This window comes from Pinus tabuliformis, chromosome 5_1 (assembly GCF_031772625.1).
Source record: "Pinus tabuliformis cultivar Carrire ecotype Pingquan chromosome 5_1, CPIR1, whole genome shotgun sequence".
Lineage (NCBI taxonomy): Eukaryota > Viridiplantae > Streptophyta > Pinopsida > Pinales > Pinaceae > Pinus > Pinus tabuliformis.
Window position 1 is genome coordinate 857631903 of NC_142305.1, and position 9313 is coordinate 857641215.

Here is a 9313-nt window from a genome sequence, read left to right on the forward strand (position 1 = left end):
TGCGTCCCTCGACCATTTTCCCATACACGAAAATGTCGGGGTACGCAGGTCGCCCATGGGGCACCTGCGTCCCCCGAGAAGCGGACCCTAAAACCCAAAACCCTCTAAAAAATCAAACTAAGACTTCAAATGAAATTCTAAACGGATGAAATTGAAGAGGAGGATGTTGTGAAATACCTGAAAGAGACGGCGCTCGATTCTGACGGTCGGATTCTCCACAAAGTCCATGGGAAGTTTCTTGTCAAAAGCCCTTTTCTCAACCTCAACAGTAAAATTCTAAAAATTACATGGTAAAAAGTCTTTTTATAGGTTTTTTGGATGAATGAATGCTAAGTTTGTTTATTTTTCACCATGAAAGGATATTTTTCAATGTATTTTTTCCCATCTTAAACAGGTATGAGTAATATGTTGTTTTTGTGCAGGATAAAGGGACTTTAGGGTAAAATCATCATTTTTCATGAACCAAGAAATCAGAGTCATCTTTTAAGCCCTTTTCTGACTCCTAAAACATGAAAAGATTGCCGAGCGTTTCTTTTACACTCGTTAAAACAGAACTAAAAGATGGTCCTTTTACAGCCCTTTTCTGACCGTAAAAACACGAAAAGATTGCCGGATTTTTGTCGTTTCAAATTCGATACTGGAAATAAAACGACATGCCTCTGATCGCTTTTTACTTTTCAGGTCAAAGGCATTAATCATGAAAGTACTCCTTGGTCGCAAGATCAAGCGGTTCTCTCAGGTATTATTTTATACTTTTTCGGGCTTGGGAGACACAAATTTATGAAAAAGTTCACCTTGGAGTCTTCTTTAGTTTTTTCAGACTCTCTAAAATTGAAAAACGCCAAGTTTCTCCTATACTGGACTCGTTAAAATTTCACAGTAAAGGACCTGTTCGATTACAAACAGGAACGGAACACTCCTTCTTAGGGTCCAAATCTAAACTAAGTTGGACTCATCCGAAGGATGAGCTTATAATCAAGCATATGTTATCCTCCTCAAGCTTGTAAAAAATAAAGAGGTACTTACCAGAAATGGTGGGGGAAAAGAGAGAAGAATGAACCTATTTGTCATCCTTTGTTACAGAAGAACCTTATCACCGCTCTTGAACACGACACGTTTCATTCACCTGGGTTGGGAAATCCTTTGCCTTAAAGTTGATCAAACCACTTTGAAAGTCTTCAACCATTTCCGGGTATTAACTTTGCGTCAATCGTCACCAAGCCATCTGTCGTGTCGTTATGTGTTCAAGAGGTCTCTGCAAATAAACTATTCATATGCAAAATACTTGTCATCCATTTGACCATCCCTGAGTCAGTCCTTACAGCAACATTTCTTCAACTTGAACAATGATTTCGTGTTGTGGGCTTGCCTGCAACGGGTCGCTTTCTATCGACATCAGCACATTATCTAGAAAGATGACTTAGAAATCGTCAGTACCTTGAAGTCTGCATGCATCAATGGCAGGTTTCTCGCCTTTGACGACAGTTTACATCATTGACTTTTATCAAAGGATTTCGTGATGTGTTCGACATCAACCCATCCATTCACATTTCATGGATTGTACTGGGTACTTTGAGAACCATTGACATTACTGGTGGTCTCTCTCACACTTGCTAACGGTTTACATCATTGACTGGTAATCAAGTGGTTTCTACCATGCTCGACATCAACTCATTTATTCGCATGGATAGAATCGTACCAATTCGGGAAGTAGAAATGAAGACCCTGGATCTAGTTTCCACCATCCAGGCTGCGAGGAGTTTTGTATTCATTATATAGTAGACTAATCATAAACAGATGGCTGCGTCCATACTGTGTCTACAAAAGTCTATGATTGTGATGTACTGCAAAATCATTCTTGTATCAGAGCAGTAGTTAGATTGTTAGTTAAAGTTTTCAATCTGAGTATGGGAATGCCTACCTCAGCGATGATATCATCTTATATATGTATTTATTGTTGAATATTTGCAGGTTCTGACCGAGTCCTCCGCAAGATACTCCTTGAAATGATAAAGTACTTCACCCTTCCTAGATCATAAAAACCCTAATCTACTATAGGCTTCACACTTTAGGGGGCAATCTGTTACACTAAAAAATGTCACCATGACTATTTGCAGTTAGTATGGCTCCATCCACTGTCATACTATCCTCCTTGGCAAGTCTCATGCCTCTGCTCTTCATGTCAAACTTCAAGAAAGAGAGAAAAGTCATTAAAAGTCAATTATCTCTGGTACGCAGTTTCTCTTAGCCTTACCTGCGTGTACGCACTCCAAGTTCACAATACCCGCGTACTTGTACGCTCTGTATGTAAAGGAGTGGGTGCGTACTCCTGTAAAGGTCAAAAGGCGCAAGTTTCACTCCAAAAAAGTTACTTGTGGTCATTTCTAGAGTCTTCTAGAAGCTTGTTTGACGTGTATGAAGCGCCTCCAGATGGTTCATGTATCCCTACCTAAGAGGAACTTATCCCATCAAGAGGGGAGCTATCCCATCCAAAGAGGGGCTTATCCCATTGATGGTGGACCTGAATAACTTCCTCTAGAGCACTATAAATATAGGCATTGGGCCAAAGGGAGGGGAGGTTGAAAGCTGAACATTCCTAAGGGTAGATGCTGCTGGAATTAGGACTTCCTTGTAGAAGCTTGTGAGGAGAGATTACCATCTTTACTTGTTTCCATTGGGAGGTGGGTGAGCTGATCAGAGTAAGGGAGAAATCTTGTGGACCTTGGGAGGAGCTTGCACAACACCAAGGCTCAGGTTGTAATGGTTCCTTTTGTTACCTTTTAATACAAATTAGTCCATTCTTCTCAACAATTTGTTATTTATGAGTTGTTTCATATACTCCTTGGTCTATATGTTAAATATGTTTTATTTTATGTGATATTCAGGTGCTATTTAATCGTTTGATTGTTAGTGAATGCAGGTTTCAAAGGGAAGGAGGAGCTCATCCGGATCAACGAAGCTGGACTACTACAACAGCGTTGGATTACAGGTAGGATCTAAACACTTGATTTCTCATATTGTAAAAGCATATTTAGGGAAGGATTGCTCTTATTTGTCTTGTTTGTCATTAGAAAGTCTTAGGCTTCTAGGAAGGTTGGTTGTGTCCGCACTAACGACTCTTTCCGTGTGACAAAAATATATGCAAATGATATAATAACCCAGAAGTGACAAAATAGCAGTGGAACAACATATAATAATGTAAACCGTAAATATAAGCAGATACACAAGAAATGCAACGAGAAATTCTAAGCCATTTTATTATAATGAGCAATAAAATGAGTACAAGAGGTGATTAGATAGATGGCACCTTGAATTGCACAAGGCAAGTGAAAAAATACTCTCAGAATGATAGGAATGGCCTCTCTGCGTGGATGTTGCTGCTATGCTGCTGCTGCTGCTAGGAAACAAATGATGATTTGGGGCTTCTCCCCTCCTCGAAAGAAGCTGAAATTCTAGATTCGGGTTCTACTCAAGAAACCCAGAAAGCTTTCCTGGAATGGCTGACCTCCGAAAAAACCCTCTTGGGGTTCTGCGCAGTTCCTCAATGACCTGCGTTGCCACTAAAGAAAACCCCTCTAAACTCTGCCTAAAACCCTTCTAAAAATCCTCCAATGAGACAAGAGCTAGACCACTTCTCAATCTCCTAGCATAATTCCACCTGCAAAACCCCAATCTAGCACTACAACTAAAAAGAACTGAGTCCCTCTCCAAGTGCTTTGCAATCCTCCAAAATGTTGATGAAACTACTGCTGAAATGCTGATAAAACTACTGCTGAAATACAGATGGAAATACCTTGCTCGAGCAGGCACTCGAAGTCCCCCGAGGCTAAGGGTGAGATCTCCAAACAGAGACACTCAATGCACTAAACAGTGCTGCAAACTAGCTAAACAGCCAGTGTGCTCAGAAGTCGAAACGACTAGCTCAAAATTCACATAACTGAATGATCCAAAATGAGGGGGCTCCTCTCTATTTTATAGCCTCTGCCTCTCACAATCCCTAGGCTCACCTCCTCCTGCATGCTTCTCCTCTTGCCACGTGTTCTTCCCTCCTGTGCAGTGTCTCCATGTGTCTGTGTGGGCTCCATTTCTGCATCCCCCTTTGGCCCCCTTGGCTCCCCTTTAAGTCACAATGTTGTGCCTAGGAAGTGACTTTTTATTCTAAAGTGAGTTATGTCCCCCTTCCTCACTTTTTATTTACAAATAACTATGGAAGGCAAAAATTGAACAAAATCGAATATTCCAATTAGCCATGGCTAATTGGGAATATCACACCCTCTAAGAAACAGTTGTCGTTCCCTCTAAGGAAAAACATTTCCCTGTTTATTCGTTTTCATGCTATTCCCTTTAAGGAAGAGTTGTTGTTCCTTCTAAGGAACAGCTACTATTCCCTCTAAGGAACAACACTTTTGTGTCTATTTGCTTTTTGTTGTTCCCTATAGGGAACAACAGTTTCACATGTATTTGTTTTTTGTTATTCCCTATTAGGAACAGCTATTGTTCCCTCTAAGGAATAACAGTTTTGTTTGGATTTGTTTTCACATTTCTCCCTCTAAGGAATAGCTGTTGTTCCCTCTAAGGAATAACAATTTCGCATCCAATTATTTTTCTCTTTTCATTGTTCCCTCTAAGGAATAGTTGTTGTTCCCTCTAAGGAACAACAATTTCGGTGTGCAATTTTTCTTCCTGTTGTTCCTCCTAAGGAACAACTGTTGTTCCCTATAAGGAATAGCACCATCATGTATATATCCTTTTGATGTCCTTGACACGGAACAACACCATCCATGTGTATTTTTCATTCGTTGTTCCTTACAGGGAACAACTGTTGTTCCCTTTAAGGAACAACACCTTTTTGTGTGTCTTTTCTCGCTATTCCCTTTAAGGAATAGCACTCTTTGTGTGAGGTTTTCTTTAGGAAATAAACACCTTCTGAATATTATTTCACTCTCTATGATCCTCTATGGGGCAAGAATACAAACATATATGTAAGGATACAAAATTTGAAGGTTACCGCAACAAGAAAATCGAATATTATCATCTTTAACGAGATTTCTTTGTATTGATTAAATAGGGAAGGACACAACCATCTATATCACTTTGTTGTCCTTATCTTCACTATAAATCAAAATGATTGATTATTTGTACCATGTTGGTTCTTCCCTAACCCCTATAATTCTCTCTGCTCATTATCATTGAATAAGATTAAGGGCATATTTTTTCTATTGGTATTTTCAAACTTCTTCCACCATCCCTACTCTTAAGGAGTATTGAGCCACCCTCTATATATAAATAGGAAGTGTTGTCTAAAAAAATAAAAAAAAGGAAGGAAAGAAACAAATATACATATGTTTACTAACAATTCTATGATTTGTCAGATGGAGGATAGGGGGTCTCATCATGAGCCAGCCTACCATGATCATAAGCAAGCATTGAAGTGGCATTCCCACTATGGCCACCACACCAGGGATATGATCCAATGGATGCCTCAGAAAAATAAAGTCCTTGGAACAGGAGGTCTCATCATGAGCCGGCTGCCCACCTTTCGCTCCTCCCTAGTGAATGGCATTTTGTTCATCTGGCCACCAAGCTAGCACAATGGCCTCCATTCTGACATCATAAGGCACTTTCCTAATTATACATAAAGGATCATGGTTCCAAAGGGTGAAAAAGAAACTCTGTCAAGCTTATAAACCCCTGTGGGCAACAAAAGCTCTGCTGATGGTATTGGAGTCATATTTTCAACATCAATAGTTATTATAACTCCCTTTTCTTATTCTTTATCTTTACTACAGAGAGATTATGTTCCTAATTTATTTTTGAACCTTTATGCATGAGATATCTTTTAAAAAGTCAATCATAGTGGTTTAAGTGGAAGAATGACCGCAAAACATCTTTTCCACGTCAGATGTCCTTTCTCCCTTTTCGAATCACTCCACAGCATCTACACATTATTCATAATTCTCGTTTTATGCATTGATTTCAGCACCCCGATATCTTTTGTGATCCTATCATAAATATGTATACCTTGCCATTTTACCACTCCTGTACGTCACCACCAGTATGTCATTCCTTCATTTAATCGATCGAAGGTGACCTATCATTTTAAGGGGGGTGATTCCCTATTATAGTTATGTAGGCGTGTCAATTCTTTATTAGATTATGCAGGGAAATTCAACATTCCATGGTTACGAAGTATGTGATACAATAGCAAGTCCTACAGTAACGATATTTTTGCCTGTAAAGCATCATTTGAAATAACCATTATAACAACTTTCTATTCCATAAGCGCAGTTCTGTCTATTGCTATAACATCTCTGCGATACTAACGGTTTGTAGAATCCAGGTAGTATGGGAGGATGAATAGTGCAAAGGGAGCCATTAATACTGGCTGTTTCTAATGCAACCAGAGAAATTCTAGCTCGAGTTGGTTGGATAACATATTTCACATGACTGGAGCAACCCAATAAAGCAATTGCTATCGAATTCTTACAAAATTTATAGAATGAACATTCTACGATAAGAGGAAGGCAAATTATAGTGATAGATGCAGTAATCGCTGAAGTGTCTGGATTACCAACAGTCAAACCCATATGGACTCATAAAAAATTGAGGTTGTAGGACGCTATTGCAATCTTTCCGGATGAGGGACAAGACCTGATTTTCAAAGGCAAAGGAGTTCTACCTTCATCCCTTGGAGAACCGTGGAAAGAACTAGCCAGAGTCATTCAGAGCTATTTCACATGCAACAAGAGAAAAGATGTGGTAAAGCCATGTCACCTTAAATTATTAGCAGTTTTGAAACAAAATTGTTCTGTAAACTTGCCTGCGTATTTGAACTTCTTCTTAAATGACACTGCTCGAAGCATAAAAGAATCCTGACATATAGAGACTGTCATGAGCCACCATTGCTTGATTAAGCTGATAGTAAGTTACAGCCTTGTCCAGCAACAGTCAAGTTGGGAGGAATTAGTATTTTTTGTTGAAGGGGGTTTGGCTCTACCTATGCCTAACCCTATTCTGAAAATGAAACGGACTACCCATACCACCAACATTCCCTGAAAACATAGACATTCCATTAGGATGAAGATGAACTTAGGAACAGCTGAAAACCCCCAGGGAAGTATCACCCATCCTATGGAATTGTCTAGCTCAGAAAGTGAACAGCAAGTGCAAATAGAAGGCCAAGAGAGCCCTGAGTAGGATCATGAGGGAGAATTAAGGCAGTCCAAATAAGAAGGAAGAGATGAATCAGAACCTCTCTCAACATCAAGTCCCCCAGGTGTTACTGCATGACATTGAATTGGCCCAGATTTTGGCCAATATGGATGAGTTCATACAGCTTGAAAGTCCCCTCAATTTGAACATTGGGGCAAAACAATCTGCAGAGATCTCTGGCCATGATAGAACTATATCAGAAAACATAAGTGGCGAGTAGAGACAAGAGTAGGACCCACCCAAGAAGAGGTCAACCAATTTATTAATGCACCTCCAGGAGTACCTAGTGAGGTAAGTTTAAATAAAGAGGATGTGGGCCAAACAGGAGAAATAGAAACAAGCCAGGGTAAGGACACAACTCTTGTAGAACAAAACCTATATGAGAAACCGAGCTCGCTAAGAGCGGAAACAATTAGTGGAACAATTGTTCCTCCTGAAAAGAAGAAAAACAAAATTAAAAAGCTTAGAAAGGAACAACAAAGGCTGCAGAAATTAGTAAAAAGACTCAGGCAAAAGATAAGGACATTAACAGCGGGGAAAGTTTCAGACAAAACCCCAGAAACAATAAATGCATCCATTCAAACTAAATTTCATGATACAAAGGTTACTGGGACTCAAACTGAGCCCATATTCACTCAAATAGTTAAGGAACAACATGCAACTATTGCAAAAGCAGCTGCCCAAATAGAGAGTATACATTTTGTAACTTAGTTGTTCAAACGGAGGTGCTACCCTCTGATAGCACGGCCACCCAGATAGAAGGACGAACTGTCCATAATAAAAGTACACAAACTATAAGCATTCAGTCCCATAATAAGGACACGTAAACAATAAAAATCCACTCTCATAGCAAGAATACACAGACAGATATTCAAGCCAAAGATATTATGACAAGCAGTGACCCTATTATAGTAAATCTTCAAGAAAATCTGGCATAGGCTCGACTTAGCAAAGAACGGCTTGAGGTAGAAATTGTTCCCCAACAAAGATACCTGTAATTATAAAGGCAACTGCGGGATATGAATGCATCAGAAAGTGAGACCTTCAATAAATACCGAAGGGCAGAGGAAAGAATTGAGAAAATGAAGATCAGATTGGAGAAGTTCATGGGTCAAATGGATACTCTTTGTTCACTATACACTGATGTTTTGGCATGCAAATCCCCTGCCAACAATTATGCTTTATTTCTGCTAGAAAGATATTTACATCTAAAAATCAAAGCTGTCAGGGCAGGAAACCCGGTAGAATTGAAACCAATTGAGGATTTCATAAACTATTGCAAACATCATGGGGTAAAAGTACAGAGGCTGTTGTGTGAATTTTATTTACACAATTTTATATTAGAAGAAGAAACTGAAAAGAACCCCAGTCCTTTTGTAGGGGATGTACAATTTCAAGCTTTTATTTCATTCACTGTTAACCAACTGAAATGGTTCAAAGCTCACAACACGTTCTAGAGGTAGGAAAATGGACTGGACCTTTGGGTTAGAGGTGAACCAAAACATCCATTACAAATGCTGGCCAATCACAAAAGTTTGATGAAGAGGGAAGGAGTAATCAAAACTCTGGGGCCTATTCAAAAAGAGATTGTCCAAAAGGAGTAGAGTATTTCCTTTCTATTCTAGAAAGCTCCTTGGTTGTAGCCAAGTTCAGATGGACAATTTCCAATAACAATGTACAGAATAGAGAACCATTCAACTATAAAAATTTTAAACTGGCTGTAGAATGCTTTGTCATTTATAGTAATATCATCTTAAGGAAAGGTCCTTATTGGCTAGGTTGTCAGTTCCACAGCCCTATTATTTGGTATCCTGATGAGGGGTACAAGGCTATATATGAACTGCCTGAAGGACAAACAGGGCACATCTTTGAAATTTTGGCCAAGAATCATGGTTTCAAACCACTTTATGACATTCCTTCTCCAGCTTATTCCTTTACTACTCTACACACGAACTACATGGTTTTCATGAGGACATGAAAAGGGGTAAGCAGGGGAGTATGTTGGGTCATGGAAAAGGTATGCATTTACTATTAACTTATTATCCTTTTCCTTTATTCTCATCCTTTCTATATCTCAATGTGCTAATCTATTAAGAAATTA